The sequence below is a fragment of the Polypterus senegalus genome, chromosome 5 (genome assembly GCF_016835505.1).
Source record: "Polypterus senegalus isolate Bchr_013 chromosome 5, ASM1683550v1, whole genome shotgun sequence".
Classification (NCBI taxonomy): Eukaryota; Metazoa; Chordata; class Cladistia; order Polypteriformes; family Polypteridae; genus Polypterus; species Polypterus senegalus.
Genome location: NC_053158.1, coordinates 200548143 through 200572381, shown reverse-complemented (window position 1 = coordinate 200572381; position 24239 = coordinate 200548143). Strand labels below are relative to the sequence as shown.

Below are 24239 nucleotides of genomic sequence, written 5' to 3'. Positions count from 1 at the left end.
ATGTCTATCCATTATCCAACCCACTATATCCTAACTACAGGGTCATGGGGGTCTGCCAGAGCCAATCCCAGCTAACGCAGGAAACAAACCCCGGACAGGGTGCAAGCCCACAGCAGGGCACAAACACACACACACACCAGGGACAATTTAGAATCACCAATGCACCTAACATGTCTTTGGACTGTGGGAGGAAACCCACGCAGACACGGGGAGAACATGCAAACTCCACGCAGGGAGGACCCTAACTGCGAGGCAGCAGCGCTTCCACTGTGCCACCGTGCCGCCCCTCTTTAATGTTTATAATATAAAAATATAATCATTATACGAGAAAGTCTAGGGGAGACCACTCCCGATTTTTACTTCACAGCACATAAAGTACTAAATATATTTTAATAATTGACAACAATTACTGACACATTTCCAGTATTAAGTGTTCAAACAGGTAATCATAGACAGTTAAGCAAACTCAGTGATACTAATAAGTCGACAAATGCACAGGGAGAACATTTAAACAGCAGGCAACTCTACTCAGAATCGACTCTCGGCAGTGGGTAGCAGGGCAACCATGCGGCACATGCGTATGGGTGCCATTCTCATCCTTACCACCTTCGCTGTCACTTCCCATACCTCTTCATGTCTTAAATCATTCTTGCCAGCTTAAGTGAAAAATTTAAGAAAACGTACTAAGTAATTGCAACTCAAACACTGACTTAATCAGTTGTAACGCAAAAAGATGGCGACGAAAGAAGAGGAGAAGCGTGGCCGCTAGGGTGGAGAGAAGAAGAGCTGCTCAGGAAGCAGCAAGCGCATCAACCTCTGTGCAAACGAGTGATAAACGTACAGAGAAAGAAAGAGGAGGAAAACTAGGAATGCTCACGTCAAGTGTATACTGTGCCGTTACTGGTTTCAATTAATAAAAGTACACGTTGTACACTTACAGTATGCATGCTAGCTGCAGATTTTAAGAGGTTATTTTGCATCCGTCAGGTTGCCTGCCTAGTTGAACCATTTAAAGTGAATGTGGTGTGGGCAATAAAGAAAGGTTTGGGTTATTCAGTTGCAGGAAACGTAAAACACACTTATTGATTTCTTTGTTACAGTAAATGTGACTTTGAAGATTGCATTGGAATTAAAATTTAAATTATTTTTGTTTCCTTGTAAAAGTTAGTTAGAATATGGCTTTGGGTTATAAGTGTTATTCTGAATTTCCCCATTGAGTTAATAAAGTTTATCTAATCTAATCTGAATGTTAAATCACTATACGTCTGTTACCACAGTACTTCTCATGTTCAGTCATTTTTACCTCAGATTGCTCTCAGATTTTAATTAGCTTATTTGTTTCTTCTCTGATTCTGCATTCAAAAGATGTTGCAGTTTGAGATGTACATTTATAGGAAATTTAGAAATATTTGTTTTTCAATCTCTTTAAATGCTTAATCCTCTTTCAACATGTTCCTATTAATTCAGCTTTTTTACTGCAGTTTGCTATTTTAATTAATCCAAAGTATCAGACAACACAAATAAGATATAATGGCAAATGACAATGAATGTTGAAAGGGTGGAATTACTTTAGTGTCAAACCCACTAGCATGATTATTAGAAAATAAAGGTTTAAATAGCCCGGGCAGCTGGAGAAGAGCAATGAAAATAATGATGGTGAACAAAATCTTTAAATCCAAGATAAAAACATTCAATTATCCTCCTGCAATATACGTTGCTACTTGTTAAATGTCAACGCAAGTTTCACAAACCCAGGTGTGCAATGTTTGGACTGTAACTAAAAGTCAGACACCGAAAAATAACAGCTTGCTTTGTTAAGGTAGTCGTTCAAGTAAAAGCAGAAGTTGGTCGTAACAATAACTTGCAGTCATACAGAACCGTCAGGACTGAACTTAATAAGTGCTTTATTACTAAAATGGCACTTGTTTCACAAGTAATACTTCCTGATCATGGCACTGTTGCATCTCTGAGAGACATTCAAGTAAGAATTTCATTGTGCTCTGTAAATGTAAACTCTTGAGCATGGGCCTCAGAGTGCTGCTATTTATTAAAGCCCAGCTGCTGCTTGTTTCTTAAGCTGTACACATTTGTAGGTGACCTACAGAATGAGCCAATAGATCTTTTGAAAAATACTGCTAAATGTTAATGATGCTGTGTGACTCCTGCCGTCTGAGAGCTTTCATTAATTATAGCATTTAAATCACAGCCGAAATTCTTGCCCTCGTCTTTCTTACCTTTTATTACTTTTTCGTCCTTCCTTCATAAACTGTCTTAAATCGAGTTGTTTTTGACTGCTGCAGCCTGTTTTGTTTACGCTGATATGATTCTCTTTGTCCATCCATTTTCTGGACGACACATTTTCCATTTTAAAGTATCCTGAAATCCTAATGTTCAAGATGTCAACCAGCCATGCCTCTGTAAGATCTTCTATAATTATCTGCTAAACCACCTACCTTTACAAGTTTTTTTTAAATGATAAACCTTCTATTTGTAGTGATCCCTCATTTACTGTATGACATAGACAACATTTTTGTAGTGTAGGCTCATTTCTCTTTGTAATTTAGTTTTATAAAATGTGCAGATGTTGAATAAACCCAGCAAATTGCCAATTTGTACATGTAATGCAGGAGAGTCAGACAGAGAGTCCCTAAACTTGTCTGCAGTACATTTCAAAGAGAGAGGGTTAGGAGCACACACTGACACAGTGCATTGTTGCACCCACCACAAGACAAACCAGCTCAGGATCCCAGGTTAGGACCCAAAAAGCCATACTAAATTGTTCTTGCTGGATTTTAAACTCATTTTTCAAGGCATACAAATTAATTAAATGAAGGTATTTATCAGCTTCGGGTCTTGCAATGTTTTGCTGCAATACAATCTGTAAGTCATCTTTTTACCACCTCAAGAACATCGTCAAACTACGCCCGACACTCACCCTGGTAGATGCAGAGAAGCTTGTCCATGCCTTTGTCTCTTCCAGGCTGGATTACTGTAATGCGCTCCTCATCGGGATTCCCGGTAAGAGTATCCAGAGACTTCAGTATATCCAGAACAGAGCTGCCAGGGTCCTGATGAGGGTGCAAAAGCACGATCACATCACCTCCATCCTGAAAACTCTTCATTGGCTCCCTGTCCAGCTCAGAATAGAGTACAAGGTCTCCCTTCTCACCCATCAGTGCATTTATGGACATGTCCCTCTTTACCTACAGGAACTTCTCACTCCTTATACTTCCTCACGTACCCTCCAAGTCCCCAGAACTAAGCTCAGCAGCATGGGTGATAGAGCTTTCTCATCCGTGGCGCCGAAGCTTTGGAATGCCCTCCCCGATTACCTGAGAGCACCACAGTCGACTGATGTTTTTAAACGAAACCTAAACACTCATCTCTTTAGAAAGACTTTTTGTTAAAGTATTTTTATAAACTCTTATTTTTGACTCTGTAGCACTTTGAGATTGCTAAAATATAAAGTGCAATACAAATAAAATTTATTATAATTATTATTATTACAATAAGTCAACATTGGCTGATCATTTTTTTCCTTTGCCTTTGGTACTATAAATATAAGGAGTAAGGACCCAGTCTTCCACATGTTAATTGTAATTTTTTATTTTAAGGAAAATTCCAGTGTAAAGTTGAAATTGAGCTTTTGACCCATTAGAGAACACATTTCCCATACTGCATGACATTGTTTTATATATTATGCAGTTCCTTCTTGTTGAAAATAAATGGGAAAGGCATAAAGGTAATGTACACATCCACGCTTTATGATCACTGCCATTACAATCCATTGACAGGTTGACATTGTTTTTCCATTTCTTTAACCCAGTTGCATTTATTATTAAATATACATATATAGTAGGACAACTGTATCACATTGTGTGCAAGGCCATCCAGTCTCATATGAATGTGCACTTAATTCCAAAGCACTTCCATTTTATGTTCAGTGTCAGATTGTTAATGAGGCTCTAACATATTTTAATGGTGTTCTTTTTATTGCATTCATGCACACTCCTTTTTTCTGTAGATGTTATTAGGCCTGGGGTGATTCTGTCTCATATTTATATTCATCTCAGACTGTGCACAAAGCTATCTCATCTAATGCTGATATTAACCCAGCAGATGTCTAAAATGTTTATGTGCTAATGCATTAAGAAACTGACATTGCATTTGCTTCGTACAATATGTTGCATGTTTGTTAAAGATGGTGACGAGAGGACGCGGATATCATCATGCTGTATATTTTGTGGTTTGAATCTATTTCTAAATATGTTTTCATATGATTTTGAGGGATGATTATGACGGCCACTTTAATCCATTCTCAACACAGGTCGAGGATGGGTTTACTCATTGGAAACTGGCTCTGCAGGGACTGCACATAAATGTAACTGTAAGATCCACATCCACAACTGCTTTGAGATGTCTAAGAGGGGAGATTTCCTTTACCAATGAATGTTTTCGGATTACACCACTATCTGTAGGGTTGTTTAGTAGACATGTCTCGATAGTACAGAGAGAGGGAATTATTGGAAATGGAAGTTTATCTGTTTAAAAGTAACACAAATAAGTGAAAATAAATAGAAAAATTATTGTGCACCAAGTTGTATTTCTCAGAGTAAACCGCATTATGGAACATTTTCAAACCTACCTACTTAATCCAGTTCAGGGTTGCATATGGCTAGAGCAGATGCTGCACAGGGCTTAAGATGGGAAACAACCCCAGACAGAGAAGCAGTCTATCACAGGGCCTAATCACGCATACAGCTACAGTCACACTCCACCAGAGGCAATTTAAAATCACCAGTTAATTTAACACACACTACTTTAGAAATGTGGAAGGAAAACCAGGCAAACCCCACAGAAGCACAGCAAGAATGCACAAACTCCAGCCAGACAACAACTGAGTGTGGGATTTAAACCAAGAATGTGGACCGTTCAGTACTTTTGTGCATTTATACTAAAGTCATTACACTAAAGACATGATTTGGTGTTCCCACAGGTAGAAAGTATAGTCCAGTTATTAAGCCCTTGCAAATGATTTGTCAGCAGAAAAAGGTTAAGCGAGATTTAAAGATAAGCAGTGATTAATAAAACTGGTTGAGTTGGAATTTATATGGAAAAACATGGTTGACAAATTAACAAATAGACAATTATTATATGCTTTAATTGAAGTTATCTGAAAATTAAATAAATAAGTGAATTGTATGTCTTGTGTGAATTGTTAGAAATTTGTTAGAAATACATTTGATATGTGGAAATTGATTATAGTCTTATTTTCACATAATGCCAAAACTCCACAGAAAAGGATACAAATTAACGACCCAAAGGATGGGATCTACATCAGGGTGGAATTTCTCATGCATGGTATTTCTGTATCTGTTACCTCATTGCTTGTTACATTAACTTTGCTCTGCAATGTACTGTACTGCTATCTGGTACAGTAATGTACCAGGTGTTGCATGAATTATGTGGTTATAGCATTTTCCTCATTTTTGTTTTATTTACTACTGCATGCTTTTACTAATAGCAAACATATGTATGAATTTTGATGTCTATTTGATAAATGTCAAATAAGTTAGGTTATTGTGGCTGCCAGGTACTCCTGCTGCATTATTTGTGAAAACCAGCAGATGTCACTATTGATTCTGATGTGTTTTTTTAGCCTCTCTAAACAAATTTTAATTACAGTTTAACTTTTTAGTTTGCCTTATTTTTATGTATAAATGCATTCATTCTTTAAGATGTTTATCCATTTTAACATTAGGCACAAAGCAGGAATTAATTCTAACGACTAAAGGCTTCTCAAAGACTAACAATCAGTTGCCTGACCAAGCTGTTGTAGTTTTGCACAGGCAAGCATATAACAAATAGAGTTTGCCAGTTTTTGAGGAACAGGCAACTGCATTAGCCACTTGTATGAAAAGGTTGTGTCCAGTGACACCCATGCAGTTTGCCTAGTTAGTTACAGGTATAGGCGGCAGATGGGACTACTAAAAGCAGAATTAAGTTGCTTGGAAACTGTCATGCGTAGAGTCTGAGCACAAAAAAAAGTGGCTTCAAACAATCATTAGTTACCTGATAATACATTTTTTGTAGGAAGGTGGAAACTACAGTTTATTATTTGCTGCAATGAGTTTTTGGTTACAGCTTTAGCAGTACCTGAAGTACCCCTCAGCTGCTTGTAATGTACACAAACTAAATAGCATGCCTTTTAAATAAGTGTTCCTCTTTAGTTCTTCCTTCAAGTCTAAAAGAGACCCTTCTGCTTTATCTATTTTATGTATTTTTTCTTACTTCTGTTTATAATGATTTAAAGTTAATTCACAGAAATTTGGAAAAATAAGAATTTTGTCACTGTTATCACAAGTTTATGCTTAGTATCTATTTGAGGAAATGATTGAGGTTTTAAATAAATGATTGGGATTTTATTCTTTTGAGGTTTTATATTTTAAATAATGAAACCATTACAGGCTGCCTTTCCTATAAATCAGGGGTCCTCAGTCATGGTCCTGGAGGGCCGCTGTGGTTGCAAGTTTTCCTTCCAGTTGGTTTCCTAATTAAATGACGGTCCTTGCTGATTATGAAACTTGGTATTTAACTATTTAACTTGTTAGTGCTTTCATTCATCCAATGGAAATTTTAATTGCAGTGTAGAGTTTCCGTCTGTGAGAACATTAATCATGTGAACATATTTAAACTTAACGATCCTTCCAATAATCCTCTCATTTATTTCTAAATATTTTTTAACACAGATACGTCATGGTGCATATGCACAGGTTTAAAAAGGAAAGCTGCTGGTTCATTGGTAAGCTGCATTTCATTATTAACTAATGTGTGGTTACGAAAACAGGCAACAATTAAAACTTAAGTGCAGTAGCTAAAAATTAAAATAGGCAATTAATTGTTCTGAATTGTAACAGGCAAGATGACTAAAACTGAGCCCAAAAACATATTGCTTTAGTAGTAAATTCATGGGTTCTATTCAAGAAACTGCTTGAAGTTAAAACCTGCAGCCACTGTGGACCTCCAGGACTGTAATTAAAGACCCCTAATCTACAATGTAGCTAAAACTTGTCTTTGATAAATGTAAGCACTAACAAGGCATAGAGTTAAATATCAAGCTTCATTATCAGCAAGGACTGACTTCTAGTTTTGAAACTGGCTGAAATGAAAATCTGTAGTTATTTAGGCGCTCCGGGAATGTGATTGAGGACCCGTGCTATAAATGGATTAAAAAAAACTAAAACAATAAAATGTGTGGCTCAGTTTTGTGTTGAAGTAAGCTATTATAGTTCATCATTCCAGATGACAAGCGCTTTCATGTCTTCAGGTCTTTCTTTATGTAAATAAAGCTTCATTTTGTTCCCAATTTATACTGGGCCTAGTCTACAGATTGTTTAAGCTATTGTGAACGAGAAAAGATTTTACTTTATAATAAGTGGTTTTGCAGTTACTTCTATATATAGTATACTTCCTTCAGCTGTGGTTGGAATAGTGTTTTATTTTACTTATTCTTTTTCCATACATGCACTGTAAAGCTTTAACTGTTCATGAGTTAAGAGGTTTCTTTTGAATTTGATATTTAATTCATGCAGCTTGACCTGACATTCCAAGATTTGTCTCCCATACTGGCACTGTTTGTCTTTTTTATCGTAGAGTCTCCATGATATCTGACTTTATAAGTTTGAAGTTCCGCTGCATACCAGTAGATGTTGCTATAAAATTCCAGCACTGCTAGCTGATTAGCAGCTTATTATGTGTACCCTATTAATAACCAAAAAGAGGACAGTGGGAGAGGAATTTGAAATGTAGTAAGTTTATGAAACAAGAAAAATAAGAATATAGGTTGAAGTAATGTCTTGGGAAATTAAGTGTAGATCTTTGTGCAAGACTCTTGCTCTCAATTCCTGCTTAATATGTACACTTAGAGATTTAGGCTTCCATTTGCCATTGTGCACATGAAGTGCCAGCAGTCATTTTTATATGTTGCCATTTGCACTACGTTAGTCCCGTCAAACAAAAATTAATTATTAAATATTTCAAGATAGGTTAACAAGTGTGGGTAATACATGTGTATTATGTACCGTTTTCTGTTTTTTATTTATCTCAATATTATTAATAGTTTTACATTTTGTTTGCCTGCAGTGCACCTGTTGAGGATGGAGTATTTATGACTCACCATTTCCTAAACTGCTTTATAACAGTTGAAAGCACATCCCTTGACAAACGTAGGCTTCTTTTCATAAGCAAAATGAAATAGGGCACACTTTAGACTGCCTCTTTGTTTTGTAGTTACTTGGGAAAAACAGTCATTCATTTTTTTTTCTTTCTTTTCATTGATAATGCTAATACAGACTCATAATGACTTTCTTTCTTTCTTTCTTTCTTTCTTTCTTTCTTTCTTTCTTTCTTTCTTTCTTTCTTTCTTTCTTTCTTTCTTTCTTTCTTTCTTTCTTTCTTTCTTGTGCTTCTTTTTGCCCCTAGAGGCCAGAAGATATGATGTTCCCTAAGCAGCTCTCTATCATATAAATTAAGACAGCATGAGTCTTTACATGTTTTATGAATAAACAACTGCATGCATTAAATGCTACATTATAAATATCCATCCATCCATTATCCAACCCGCTATATCCTAACACAGGGTCACGGGGATCTGCTGGAGCCAATCCCAGCCAGCACAGGGCACAAGGCAGGAACAAACCGCGGGCTGGGCGCCACAGGACACCTACCCACACACCAAGCACACACTAGGGACAATTTAGGATCGCCAATGCACCTAACCTGCATGTCTTTGGACTTTGAAACTCCACGCAGGGAGGACCCGGGAAGCAAACTCATCCCTCCTTACTGCAAGGAAGCATTGCTACCACTGCACCACAGTGCCTCCCCGTTGTGTGTGTGTGTGTATATATATATATATATATATATATATATATATATATATATATATATATATATATATATATACACAGTGGTGTGAAAAACTATTTGCCCACAAAATGCAGTTTTTAAATGATGGTTTTTATTATTTAGGGAGAAAAAAAAATCCAAACCTACATGGCCCTGTGTGAAAAAGTAATTGCTCCCTGAACCTAATAACTGGTTGGGCCACCCTTAGCAGCAATAACTACAATCAAGCGTTTGCGATAACTTGCAATGAGTCTTTTACAGCTCTGGAGGAATTTTGGCCCACTCATCTTTGCAGAATTGTTGTAATTCAGCTTTATTTGAGGGTTTTCTAGCATGAACCGCCTTTTTAAGGTCATGCCATAGCATCTCAATTGGATTCAGGTCAGGACTTTGACTAGGCCACTCCAAAGTCTTCATTTTGTTTTTCTTCAGCCATTCAGAGGTGGATTTGCAGGTGTGTTTTGGGTCATTGTCCTGTTGCAGCACCCAAGATCGCTTCAGCTTGAGTTGACAAACAGATGGCGGACATTCTCCTTCAGGATTTTTGGTAGACAGTAGAATTCATGGTTCCATCTATCACAGCAAGCCTTCCAGGTCCTGAAGCAGCAAAACAACCCCAGACCATCACACTACCACCACCATATTTTACTGTTGGTATGATGTTCTTTTCTGAACTGCTGTGTTCCTTTTACGCCAGATGTAACGGACATTTGCCTTCCAAAAGTTCAACTTTTGTCTCATCAGTCTACAAGGTATTTTCCCAAAAGTCTTGGCAATCATTGAGATGTTTCTTAGCAAAATTGAGACGAGCCCTAATGTTCTTTTTGCTTAACAGTGGTTTGCGTCTTGGAAATCTGCCATGCAGGCCGTTTTGCCCAGTCTCTTTCTTATGGTGGAGTCGTGAACACTGACCTTAATTGAGGCAAGTGAGGCCTGCAGTTCTTTAGACGTTGTCCTGGGGTCTTTGTGACCTCTCGGATGAGTCGTCTCTGCGCTCTTGGGGTAATTTTGGTCGGCCGGCCACTCCTGGGAAGGTTCACCACTGTTCCATGTTTTTGCCATTTGTGGATAATGGCTCTCACTGTGGTTCGCTGGAGTCCCAAAGCTTTAGAAATGGCTTTGTAACCTTTACCAGACTGATAGATCTCAATTACTTCTGTTCTCATTTGTTCCTGAATTTCTTTGGATCTTGGCATGATGTCTAGCTTTTGAGGTGCTTTTGGTCTACTTCTCTGTGTCAGGCAGCTCCTATTGAAGTGATTTCTTGATTGAAACAGGTGTGGCAGTAATCAGGCCTGGGGTGGCTACGGAAATTGAACTCAGGTGTGATACACCACAGTTAGGTTATTTTTGAACAAGGGGCAATTACTTTTTCACACAGGGCATGTAGGTTTGGATTTTTTTTTCCCTAAATAATAAAATCCATCATTTAAAAACTGCATTTTGTGTTTACTTGTGTTATATTTGACTAATGGTTAAATGTGTTTGATGATCAGAAACATTTTGTGTGACAAACATGCAAAAGAATAAGAAATCAGGAAGGGGGCAAATAGTTTTTCACACCACTGTATATATATAATTGTCCTAATGATCAACTGACTCTCTTAGCTTGTTCTTAGTCATGTTTAAGTGCTAGCTGGTTATTAGAAAAAGCTTTGTATTTGCATTAGCACCACTGAAACCTGTTATTCTGCTTGTTTAGGTTGCATGGAACTGGCATTCCTAAAGTTCAGTTAATAAAACTAAAAATCAGTCATTTCAAACAGTAATAAAGTCATTAACTAGACTGGTAAGTGGTTATGTCTTGGCTGAAATTTTAAAAATCATTTTACTGGCATCATGATAAAAATGCACTAATTTCTATCAAAAATCCAAACTTTGAATCAGTAGTGTATAGTTGCTTGTGTATTTGTTGATATTGTATTATTGTCACTATTCTAATGAGAAATGCAAGTGAGAGTTTCATTGTCCATTGTACAGTATGTTTTATGACAGTATATAAAGCTTAACAAGAATTTTGAGCTTCCTCACCCTCATTGCCCGGAAAATCAGCTAATATGAATGTCAACAACACAGAATGCTGCATGACATGGTGGAAATTGGTTAGTTGTGATACCCCATTAATCTGTTTAACTGGGTGTGATTCTCAGTTCAGTCGGTGTGTTTACCCAGTGTAAGTTTGTGTAGGTTTTATAAGGGTACTCTAGTTTCCTCTCGCATCCCAAATTGTCTGATATGAGTCAGTGTGGGTGTGTACCTTGGACACTGTGGAAGTTCAGCCCGACTACAGACAGACACCAGGACACACGGAAGTCCAAACGCACACTTTTATTATTTTCTCACAATGCACAGTCCTTTGCACAGCACACACAGTGCACAACCCACCAGCACTATTGCTCACAGTCTTTTTCTTCTCCTTTCATTCCTTCTTCTCTGTCCTCTGCCTCTTGACTCCGGCTCCTCAAATGGAGTGAGGTGTCCTCTCACCCGGATGTGCTCCAGGTGCTCCCTGATGACCTTCCTGCAGCACTTCCTGGTGTAGGGGAAGTGCTGCAGTCCAGGGTTTAGCAAATATCCAGGCGCCCCCTGGCGGTGGCCACAGGCCCCCTCAGGGTTGAGCTTCCAAGCTCAGTTCCCATGGCCCCAGCACCCACCAGGGCGGCATCTCTCTTGTGTTCCGGGGGGAGAATGGTTAGTGGGGTCCTTCCACTCTCTGAGCTTTTTGGCTGGGGCATGCAGCTTTTTTTTTGTGCTTTTTGCCAAATGCTGCCCAGAGATATTGCTCATTATAATCATGTAGTGGGAAAAGCTCTGTAAAACATAAGATAAATGGAAGTGTTATAGTGCAATTGTATTATTCTATAAAAATAAAATCTCTATCACTACAATAATTTAATTTACTAAATCCGTATTGTAGAACATTTTAAAATGCACAGCATCATAAAAGATCTACACCCTCATTTGTTTAATGGTAAATGTAAATGATAAGACAGGGTCAGAATGAAGATTGGAGTCCTCAAGGATGCCCTGTTTAATACAAGGCTCCAAAGGGCAAAAGATGAGTATAAAACATGAAGTGAAAATTTAGCCAAATTAGCAACATGAAAAAAGGCTTCTGGTGGAGGAGCTCAGTCCTTCTCAGAATCTGGTGTGATAATAAACGTTGACTTCCTATTTGACGATGATTTAAGTATCAGTGGGACAAGAAGGGATGGGAATTGAGTCCCATCTGGTGGAAATGAAGTCATGGCTCATCCAGGGACTTCTCCTCCATTCTAAGTGTGTAAACAGAAAAGAAGTTAGCAATGGTCTCACACCTTCATCCTTCCCTACAATTTCTCCAAAATCCACAAAATGTGCCCCAAGCTGGTGTGCCTCACATAAAGCATAAATCAGTATGAAGGATTAACTCATTCAAGTCTTTATGAATTTCTCCAGCTTTTTTTCTTTTTATGTGTGTACTTAATAATGCACATGACTAAATCAACATTGTGGAATGATAAAGCTTCACTTGACGTGTAAAATTTTAAAAATCTTTTTTTTTTTTTTGTCATTGTTATACTCAGAAGATGTGAAGCCCACTTTATTATTTGTAATAAGAGAACATAATAAGCTGGCTGATGTAAACGGCTGGCATCAGACTCGGCTTTAGATGATGTCTGCAGAGCTCTTCAGTCCACTGGGGTGGTGAATGGAGGAGTATAAAGGGGTTTATAGTCTTCTATTCATTAATAACCATATACTGCATATTCTCTGACGGCCTGTGAAATTCTTAGAAAATATCAAGCATTGACTGTGAACATATAAACTGCTCAGGCCAGCTCCTGTAATCATGAATTAATTAATGGGTCTAATTTACATGAACAGGCAGTAGGAAGGGGGAACAATAGTTACATTCAGCCACACTTGGAGTGCTTCTCAGAACTCATTTTTTCTTTACTTTCTGCTCTATTTATATAAAACTAAATTTTTATAAAAAATCTAATTACATTTAAAGAGCAGCATGGTGGTACAGTATTACAGTGCTGTAAAAAAGTATTTGCCCCCTTCCTGATTTCTTATTTGTTTGCATGTTTGTTACACTTACATGTTTCAGATGATCAAACAAATTTAAATATTAGACAAATATAACCCAAGTAAACACAAAATGCAGTTTTAAAGTTATGATTTTATTTATTAAGAAAAAAAAATATCCAAACCTACATGGCCCTATGTGAAAAAGTAATTGCCCCCTAAAGCTAATAACTGGCTGTGCCACCCTTAGCAGCAACAACTCAAAACCTTCATTTTGTTTTCAAGCCATTCAGAGGTGGACTTGCTGGTGTGTTTTGGATCATTGTCCTGCTGCAGAACCCAAGATCGCTTCAGCTTGAGGTCACAAACTGATAGCCGGACATTTTCCTTCAGGATTTTTTGGTAGAGAGCAGAATTCATGGTTCCACAGCAAGTTGTCCAGGTCCTGAAGTAGCAAAGCAGCCCCAGACCATCACACTGCCCCCACCATGTTTGACTGTTGGTATGATGTTCTTTTTCTGAAATGATGTGTTACTTTTACACCAAATGTAACAGGAATCACACCTTCCAAAAAGTTCAACCTTTGGTTTGTCAGTCCACAGAATATTTTCCCAAAAGTCTTGGGGATCTTCAAGATGTTTTTTGGCAAAAGTGAGAGGAGCCTTTATGTTCTTTTTGGTCAGCAGTTGTTTTTGCCTTGGAACTCTGCCATGCATGCCATTTTTGCCAAGTCTCTTTCTTATTGTTGAGGCATGAACACTGACCTTAACTGAGGCAAGTGAGACCTGCAGTTCTTTAGATGTTGTTCTGGGTTCTTTTGTGACCTCTTGGATGACTTGTCGCTGCACTCTTGGGGTAATTTTTGTAGGCCGGCTACTCCTTTGAAGGTTCACCACTGTTCCATGTTTACTCCATTTGTGGATAATGGTTCTCACCGTAGTTTGCTGGAGTCCCAAAACTTTAGAAATGGCTTTGTATTCTTTTCCAGACTGATAGATGTCAATTTCTTTGTTTGTCATCTTTTCCTGAATTTCTTTAGATGGTAGCATGATGTCTTCCTTTTTGGTATCTTTTGGCCTACTTCACTTTGTCTGACAGGTTCTATTTAAGTAATCTCTTGATTCAACAGGTCTGGCAGTAATCAGGCCTCAGTGTGGCCAGTGAAATTGAACTCAGCTTTCCAAAAAATATGATTGACCACAATTAATTCATAATTTAACAAGGGGGGCAATTACTTTTTCACATAGGGTTTGGATAGTTGTTTTTTTTTCTCTTAATAAATCATCACTTAAAAACTATATTTTGTGTTTACTTGGGTTAACTTTGTCTAATTAAATTTGTTTGATGATCTAAAACATTTAAGTGTAACAAACATGCAAAAACAAGAAATCAGGAAGGGGCAAATACTTTTTCACAGCACTGTAAGTGCTACTGCCACACAGATTCAGTCTCCTCATTTTTAATGTGAAAGATTACTCTTTGGTGACTCTAAATTGGCCCGATGTAAGTCTGTGTGCCATGAAATGGGCAAATCATTGTAATATTTACATACTGTACAGGGAGTTATGTAAATTAAATGTGATAGAGATCCACAAACATTGATTAAAGTGTAGTAGAAATCACGGTAGCAGAAGGTGAAACTGTCAGAAGATCTAACTAGTTATCAATTTAGCAGAGGAAAGCAAAACCTCTAGGTAAAATTATTTATATTTTAAACCTCTGTAGTCTATGGTCCTTTAGAGTAAGCAAAGTTACAGTTTTGCCGACCAAGGACACAAATTCATTGTCTGTCCCTCTCAGTACAATACAGTATACAGGCTACAATTGATAATTATATTATAATCTGACCATCCATTTGCAAACCCACTTAATTTACTTAAGTATCAGTGGTTAATGTATTCTAATTAAATTCAGTTGACTTTATTGTCATTATATCCCTCAACACAATAAAAATATAATATGGTCAGTCATCCTTGTTGGTGCAGAAACTATTATCTAATGTCAAGAGGGCCCCCAGTACCTTTACTTCCTCAGACATTTTGAGGATGTAGCAGATTTCTCCGTCTGTTCTCACAAATATCTACAGGTGCACAGTAAAGTCTATACTCTCTGGCAGTATAATAGCCCGTGTTGATTGGCACATTTTGTCCAGAGGGATATAATGCATAGGTGTTATTTCAGTCAAATAATAAAAAAACCAATAATAATAATAGATTGCAATATATTGTTTTGTAATTTGCAGCTGTTTTTTGTGTTATTTATTTTAGTCATTATGGTGTTAATGTCATATTGCTTTGTTAGTTTAGCTTGAATTTTTGTTTTGGGCACCTCCAATTTTCATGACTGTGGCACCCATGTAATCAGTACTGTATATAAAATAGTAGCATAGTATGCTCTGTATTCAATCTTTTGGATAATTTTCACAATCTCATTTAAATGGTTATAATTAAGGTTAGGTTTTGTAACTTGCTAGTGTTCAGTCTTTTGACTTCTGTTTTTAGTCTCTTCATTTTGGTTGTGATGCCTGATAGCAGAAGTGGGCTGCATAGCCAAAACTCCATATCACTATATAATTAAAAATTCTGACAGTTTTGGTAGATTTCAGTGTATTTATATAGACTTTTACAGTTTTTAGACTGGAACAATATCACATTCACTACTGATTAATTGTAGCCTGTTTAATGCCCTGTTATTCGAATAAGTCTGAGCGCAGGTATTCACCTTTCTTGAACTGATAAAAACTACAGGGTTTTCTTCTTGCTTGCTTATGCTGCCAAACAAACACAGCAGAAGATGTGTCTCTTTCCTGACCTACCTTCCAACTCAATAATCAGGTTGAAGCACACATCACTCTGGGTAATTGTCTTAAAGGGGTCAGCTCACCGTTCACATACAAGTCCATACACAAAGACATTATCTTTAAGATACTTATACACAGACAGAAAATATATATTTCCTGTTTCTTTTTGCATACAGATTTTGTATTTTATGATTAAGTGTGTTTTAATATACTGGTAAAATGTATTTTATTATGCATACTTGAAGTAGAATTTCACCCAGTAGAATTTCACCCAGTATACCAGATCAACTGGTTTATTTTCCCATTCCCATTAACAACTAACCAGTTCTTTTGCCATTGTTTTGGTTGCTCCCAGAATCCTGTTCATCTCCAATTTCATCTTTTCACTTTTTTATTTCAGCTGTACAATTTATTTTCATTATAAAGTGTGAACAAAATGACACAATGAAACTGTAAAACTTAATATTTAAAAAAGATAAAAGTTTAATAATGACATATTTTAAATCACATATCGATATAATATTGTTTTGTGTAATGTAGTAGACATTGTTCTCTAAATATTGTAATGGCAGTAAGCAGTAACAGTAACTATCGATAATAATATCCTTCTTCTTCTTTCGGCTGCTCCCATTAGGGGTTGCCACAGTGGATCATCTTCTTCCATACCTTTCTGTCCTCGCCATCTTGCTCTGTCACACCCACCACCGGCATGTCCTCTCTCTCCACATCCATAAACCTTCTCTTAGGCCTTCCTCTGTTCCTCATACCTGGCAGCTCTATCGTTAGCATCCTTCTCTCAGTATACCCCTCATCTCTCCTCTGCACATGTCCAGACCAACGCAATCTTGCATCTCTGACTTTGTCTCCCACCTGAGCTGACCCTCTAATGTCCTCATTTCTAATCCTATCCATCCTCGTCACACCAAATGCTAATCTTACCATCTTTAATTCTGCTACCTCCAGCTCCGTCTCCTGCTTTCTGGTCAGTGCCACCGTCACCAGCCCATAAAAAATAGCTGGTCTCCCTGCCATCCTGTAGACCTTCCGTTTCACTCTCGCTGATACCCGTCTGTCACAAATTACTCCTGACACTCTTCTCCACCCATGCCACCCTGCCTGCACTCTCTTCTTCACCTTCTCTTCCACACTCCCCATTACTCTGTACTGTTGATCCCAAGTATTTAAACTCATCCACCTTCGCCAGCTCTACTCCCAGCATCCTCACCATTCCCCTGACCTCTCTCTCATTCACACACGTGTATTCTGTCTTGGTGGTCCTACTGACCTTCATTCCTCTCCTCTCTAGAGCAGATCTCCACCTCTCCAGGGTCTCCTCAGCCTGCTCCCTACTATTGCTACAGATCACAATGTCATCAGCAAACATCACAGTCCACGGTGACTCTTGTCTAATCTCGTCTGTCAACTTGTCCATCATCATTACAGATAAGAAAGGGATCAGAGCTACAACAACAACAACAACATTTATTTATATAGCACATTTTCATACAAAAATGTAGCTCAAAGTGCTTTACATAATAAAGAATAGAAGAATAAAAGACACAGAAAATAAAATAAGTCAACATTAATTAACATAGAATAAGAGTAAGGTCTGATGGCCAGTGTGGACAGAAAAAACAAAAAAAAACCCTCCAGATTTAAGAATCATTGCATTTTTTATTTTTTTTTTAATTTGCCTTTTCCAAACCATCCCAACATTTTCTGATTTAGGATTATATTTAAGATATCTCGAAATAAGCTGAAAGTCATTTTGAGACATCTGGAAATGTACAGTATTTGTCCATCCATCCATCCATTATCCAACCTGCTATATCCTAACACAGTATTTGTGACACTGTTAATTGTATTTTCAGCAATCCTGAAATATGTCTGTGTGTTTTTAAACCTATTTTAAAATGTATTTGAGATATCTTCAAATAAAATCCAAGGTATCTTCAAATACATGCTTAGATAACTGAAATGAACCACAGACCCTTTTTAAAACATCATAAAATGAATTTGACATATATCTAAGCTGATCCCTGATTTAATCCCACCTCCACGTTGAATGCATCCATCACTCCTACCTCAGACCTCATCGCTGTCACACTTCCCTTGTACATATCCTGTACAACTCTTACATACTTCTCTGCCTCTCCCGACTTCCTCGTACAATACCACAGCTCCTCTTGAGGGCCCCTGTCTTATACGTTTTCCAGGTCCACAAAGATGCAATGTAACTACTTCTGGCCTTCTCTATACTTCTCCATCAACATCCTTAGAGCAGACAATAATTATATAATATGGTTTAACACTGAATCTGTCACTTTTGATTTGAAAAATTTCCTATCGCTGTTACATGTCTTTCCATTTTGAGTAGTGTGAGTCTGGAGAAAGTGTCAGTGGAATCCAGAAACTCTGCAGGAAACCTAGGAGAAAAAAAGAAAGAAAACGGGTCAGTAACCATTGTTAATGATGATTACCTTCCTATTTTTTAACATCTTTGTAGTATGAAAAGCCTAAGTAGCAGCTCTGGTAAGTTTGTACTATACTGAAGAAAGGCCTTTAAGCTTCTTAATTAAAAATTTGCTACCTAGTCTGTACACATTATTTAACAATGTGAACAATCAAAATACTGTATATTTAATCATTATGTAAATTAAACAAGTGGTTCAGTATTCTGATGTGACTGAAAGAATCCACTCAAGTAACTCTTCTTTATAATTCTATTTAGTCTCTGTTTTGTTTCAAGCATATCTGTGTCCCTATTGAAAATGGCTGTTGTGAGTCATATTTTAAGAAAAGTCTCAATAATATGTAGATAAACAAACTGGAACACGATCATGATGACAGTATAATTGATGGATGAATGCTGTGCGCATTCACATAATGTGCATTTTAGTGAATAACATACTTCATACCAAACCACAGCTTGAACGCAATAGGCAAGTCTAACAGGCAGTTGTACACACTTGGATAGAGAGCTTTTTAGAAAGACTGGAAGATGAAAAAATTAAAAGAACCTGGCTAAATTGTAGTCACAGGTCAGGCAAGTGATTTGGCATCAGAAAGACCTAAGAAATCAGATCTTCAAAATTACAATAAAGTTAAAGAAAAAGTCAATGATCAAAGGGCTTGTATGAATTTGAAGCCGATACTAGCAGAATTTACATTTACATGGTGAATGTTTACAATGCACAAGAGGTTTTAGATTTTAGTTAGAAGCTAGGATGCCTACATTACCACATTTTATAGTAATTATGTCATAATGTCACGACATTAGTGGCCACATGAGTGGCAAAATGATGACACCTATAAGAAAAACCCATTCTAAAGTGCAGCTGCAATTACATTATTCTAATAACTTTAAAGATAACAAATATTAACTATTAACAAAACTGTACAAAAATAATCTTAATAGACGAAAACCAAGAATTATGACACTGGCTAACTTAATGAAAATGACATGACATAGCTAAATAATAAAATGGATTTTTTATGGGTCTCAAAGTCAATTCCCTGGGGTCCACAGTAGCTGCTTGTTTTCATTTCATGAAATTTATAAATAAGAAAACAATGTTTGGTATTAATTAAGTACATTATTTAATGTTACAGTTTATTAGTGTTGCCATTCAGCAACACCAAATTTCATAGTTTTTTTCTATTCTGAGATCATGACTAGAATTTTCATTCCTTTACTTTTCTGTCTTCTTTGCAGGTATTTTATTCCAACAGATACTCCTGGATGAATACAGGTACAGATGAGAGAAACTTGGCTTTTGGTTACCTTTTGGTTTTGGTTTATTTACATTGCATTGTTATCTGGAAGATGGAAATGGGGAAGAAACACCAGTATTGCAACATGTGATTAGGGGTTCAAGATCTTATCATGTGAGTGAACTAACATTAAGACATTAAAGCTGTGCTCCATTATTGGTATCTAATTAAGCAAATTTAGCTGAAACAAAAGTGTGTACTCACTGAGTTTGAGATCTCTGTTGTAGAATATCTTCTTTCACACTGTGGTTCAAATTGATTAAGCCTGAAGCTACCCAGTGCTGCTTTCAAAGGCTGTCCTTTTGATAAATAACAGTCATATGACTAAGTGATGACTTGCTCTTTACTTTACATAATACCATAAAAAAAGAATATTAGCATGGCAAAACAAGTCAGAGTGTCCAGAACTGTGAAAGAAAATAATTAGAGCTGGGCTAGTGTGCAGTGAAGACCTATACTGTGTTAGATGTAACAGAAAGAGCCAAGATTCAACAAATCCAAAAACCTCAGCTGCATTGAGAGTGGTTCATATGTAACATCTAAGGTGTCTGATCTGGGGAATCAGAAGGATCTTATATGCATGCACTCTGTCTGCATAAGAAAAACTGACATTTCTTGGTTAAGTTGTAGGACTGTTCATACAGAGTATCAGTATAGGTTTAGTCATGGAGAATGAGGAAGGAAGATATGAAATTGCCAGGGTTCTGTCGTTACTGAAACTATGTCAAGGTTGCTGCTCCAGGGCAGCCATTCACTTTCAATCAATCAATCAGATTTCAGAGACTCCAAATTGGCTTCATGCGTGTGAGTGTGAAGGCACTTTGCAGTATCCTGTTCAGAGCTAGTTTCTGCTTTCTGGCTGATGCTACTTGGATAGACCCAAGACAACACTGAAATGTGAATAGTGAGTCTAAAAAACAGATTGATAAAATATATAAAAATCATGATTTACAATACTGTTACTAGAGTTAGCCTTTGTCATGACTAGTGAACAATAAATATAATTAAAGATAAACACATTCATGACGAGCTTTATTACTTGTTGAATTATGTTTGTCATGTAATAGTAAACACCACATGCAAATGTGTGCTGTAATGGACTGGTATTCTATCCTTGACTGGTTCCTGCCTTCCTTCCAGAGCTGCCTGGATTTTTTCCAAATGATTTATCTCCTGTAAGTACAAAATATAGAATAATCCAAGAAATAATTGTCTCCTTATAACTACCTTTTTAAGAAAAGAGAGAAAGAGCAACTGGTTTTTAGCAAAAAATTGAAAAAAGAATTTTAAAAAGGATGGCTGAGGATTGGGAATGGCCCTTCAGAGTTCAAAGTCTACTAATTCATCTAAGGCACAGCTGAGCCTGTATCGATGTATTGGTGGGCCAGAGTAAAGGTCTGAATGCTTCCTTTGAAGAGCAAAAGTGAGAGTTCTTTACGGGAATCAAAGCAAAGCTCTTCAGGACCAAGGCAAGAGCCTCTGCAGGAATAAGAATAGAAAGACTTATTCAATATTCTGTTGTCGCTTTTCATTCATTTACAAGAAGCTTAGAAGACCCAGTGAATTTCCTTTTGTAGAATAATACAGAGGCAGCACTGTGGTTTGGACTGCTGTTTACACCTCTAGGTGACTTAGTTTGAATCCTGGTCTGATCTGTTTAAAATTTGTACATTCTTTGCGTGCCAGTGTGGGTTTGGTTCCCAGATGAATGAGTGTGGGTGTATGCTTTAGTGTGCCCTTCAAAGGAATGGCACCCCATCCAAGATTGGTCTGGCTGTTGCTGATTCTGCTTCATTAAACTTCATCCCCTTACAACCCTAAATTAGATTAACTGGATTTAACAACAAATGGAGTAATAAAATGTCACAGTGTTAAGAAATGGCAGTGACCCAGAGTATAGCTTTGCCACACACTTTCACAGTCATGGGTTTGATTCCGTACTTTGCCACTGTTTGGCTGGAGTTTCTATGTTCTCTGTATGTTTGCATTGATTTTCTCCCATAATAAGAATAACAGGCCATTTAGCCCAAACTAGCAAAACAAATCCAGTTTACCTAACTAATATAAAAGTTGATTTCCTCCCACATTCTAAAGTTGTGCATGTTATATTCACTGATAACTTTCAAATGGTTCTCAGGAGGATTGATTCCTGCCTTGCACTTCATTCTGACAACTATTTTAACTATTTTAAACTGTTTTGAAAATGGATGCAGTAATAAAATTTGCCTGAACCTTAACCTTTATTTCATATATTGAATATTCTCAGATGACACATTTGTTCAGTAAGTAGTATTGCCACCAGAAATATTAAAATGTAGGAAATAAATTAAATTTGTTTTTATAATACCTTTTACACCAGCATCAGGAACCAGTGACAACACTCAAAAATATGTCATCATGTAAGCTTGGCTTAAACCATGAGAAAAAAATTGCAAAAAAATTTAGTTTCTGCCAGTAGATTTTTTTTTTTTTCCTCTTTCGCAAAAGAGTAAGAATTCAAAAAGAGCAATAAAAGAGAACATCACATTGAATCTGTTAATGGTTAAATATGAGATTGATCCACATAGCACCGAGATTATCACTGCTGCTTCTTAACTCCAGAGTCCCAAATTTAACTCCTGGCTTGTCTACTGTCTGTGTACATTTTGACATTATTAAAGTGTTCATACAGGTTGTTTACATATACTTTAATGTATCCCCAAAACATGTAGCAGAGAATTGGTGGCTTAAAAATCATCAGTAGCGATTGATTGTGCAGTGGACTGGTATCACGTCCAGGTTTGATTTCTTGCCTAGCCACTGCACTATGAACTATGAATTGGAATAAAGTTTTACTTTCTCAGTCAGAAAGTGAATGGGTGGATGCTTCTAAATTTGATTTTAAATATTTGGCACTATGCAATAAATACAAATATGTCCAAAATAAGTTTTGCTGGGAAATATACTGTTCAAAAAATTAAAAGAACCCTTTTTAATGAGAGTATAGCATCAAGTCAGTGAAACATCTGGGCTATTGGTCTGGTCAGTGAAGTAGCAGAGCGGGTTGTTAATCAGTTTCAGCTGCTTTGGTGCACTAGAGGGGCAACAATGAGATGACCCCCAAAACAGGAATGAATGGTATAACAGGAGGAGGCCTCTGACATTTTCCCCTCCTCATCTGCTTTTTCACATGTTTTGCATTTGGCTACGCTCAGTGTCACTACTGGTAGCATGAGGCAATACCTGTACCCTACAGAGGTGGCACAGGTAATCCAACTTCTCCAGGATGGCACATCAATAAGAGCCATTGCCAGAAGGTTTTCTGTGTCACCCAGCACAGTCTCAAGGGCATGGAGGAGATTCCAGGAGACAGACAGTTACTAGGAGAGCTGGACAGGGCTGTAGAAGGTCCTTAACCCGTCAGCAGGACCCACCGGTATTTGCTTCTTTGGGTAACATGGAACAGGATGAGCACTGCCAGAGCCTACAAAATGACCTCCAGCAGGCAGGCAGGCAGGCCAGTTCTGGGAGGAGATCCCACAGGACACCATCCGTCGTCTCTTTAGGACGTTGTCTGGCATGCATGTTCTGTGTTTGCTGTTCAACGCTCTGTGACCTTTTGTCTGTGAAGGGCACTATATAAAAAAAATACTACTACTACAAGCATGTGGGAGCCATACAAACTACTGAGTACGATTTGGAGTTACCGGCAATGAAATTTCGGCAAAATGGACTCGCCTGGCTGCAGCATCATTTTTTTGCTTTGATTTTCGGGGTGTCTTTGAATTCAGCCATCTGTATGTTGATAATTTTCATTTCCATCCTTTTGTTCCTAACACATTACCATATAAGTCCATATCAGTAGAGTTACCCAGCAGGATTTTTTTTTTCCCATCGAGATGTGATGTGTTTTCAAAGTGTCCCTTTAATTTTTTTGAGCAGTATATATGGGGTGTGTGTGTGTGTGTGTGTATATATGTATATTATATATATGTATATATATATTGTCACAGATGTCTGGGATTCTTACCTGGCCGGGATGCCTGGAGGGACCGAATAGAGACATTAAAAGCTTCCGGGTCAGGAGGACACAACCGCCCTGGAGCAGGAGAGGACCACGGGAGAGGAGGAGAGATTTTCCAACTTGTTGGGACCCGTGGCCACCGCCAGGGGGCGCCTTAAGCCTTCTAGAACCCGGGAGAACTTTACTTCCGCCACATTCTCCAAGATGGCGGAGGAACCTGCCAGGGACAAGAAGGATTATTGTGGTGATTGATTGCTGTGTGCATCGTGTGTTGTTCGGGACTTTATTCCTGTGTTTATTTGATGTTAAATAAACGTGTGATTTTAATAAAGATGTGGTCTCCGACTGGTGGTGTCCGGGCAAGTCTCACAATACATATATATAATATATCCAAAATCGGCATGGGCTTTCCTTCCACATCCCAAATATGTGTAGGTTGGATTGATAATCTAAATTGTCTGACAATATGTGAAAGTGTATGAATTTGCTCTGCAATGGAATGGTGCCCTATGCATCAGTTGGTACCTACTTGTGCTAATTTCTACTAGGTTAAGCACCAAAATACTGAAACATATTGCAAAATAGATGAATGGAAATAAAAATCAGTTATCAGTAAATTAAATGCTCCTGACAAGGAGTGACTGCTGACTACCAGTTTATTTTTCTCTTTTAAAAATGTTATTGCCATCTGATGTTAGCTCTTGCCTGAGAAATTATGACTCATCTTACTGTATTGATCTC

The 24239-nt window shown here is 37.6% G+C and overlaps 1 long non-coding RNA gene across 3 annotated transcripts; it reads left to right on the top strand.

Moving 5' to 3' along the window:
- Positions 1-6730: 6730 nt before the first annotated feature.
- On the top strand, positions 6731-23528 carry LOC120529807. Of its 3 annotated transcripts, XR_005633812.1 has the most exons (4): positions 6734-6802; positions 18099-18173; positions 19437-19609; positions 23488-23528. It is a non-coding gene; the product is annotated as an uncharacterized LOC120529807 (long non-coding RNA). The 3 variants fall into 3 exon arrangements; XR_005633813.1 differs by lacking the exon at positions 18099-18173 and having other exon boundaries at positions 6731-6802; XR_005633811.1 differs by lacking the exon at positions 18099-18173 and having other exon boundaries at positions 6731-6802; positions 19437-19473; positions 23488-23522.
- The last annotated feature ends 711 nt before the right edge of the window (positions 23529-24239 follow it).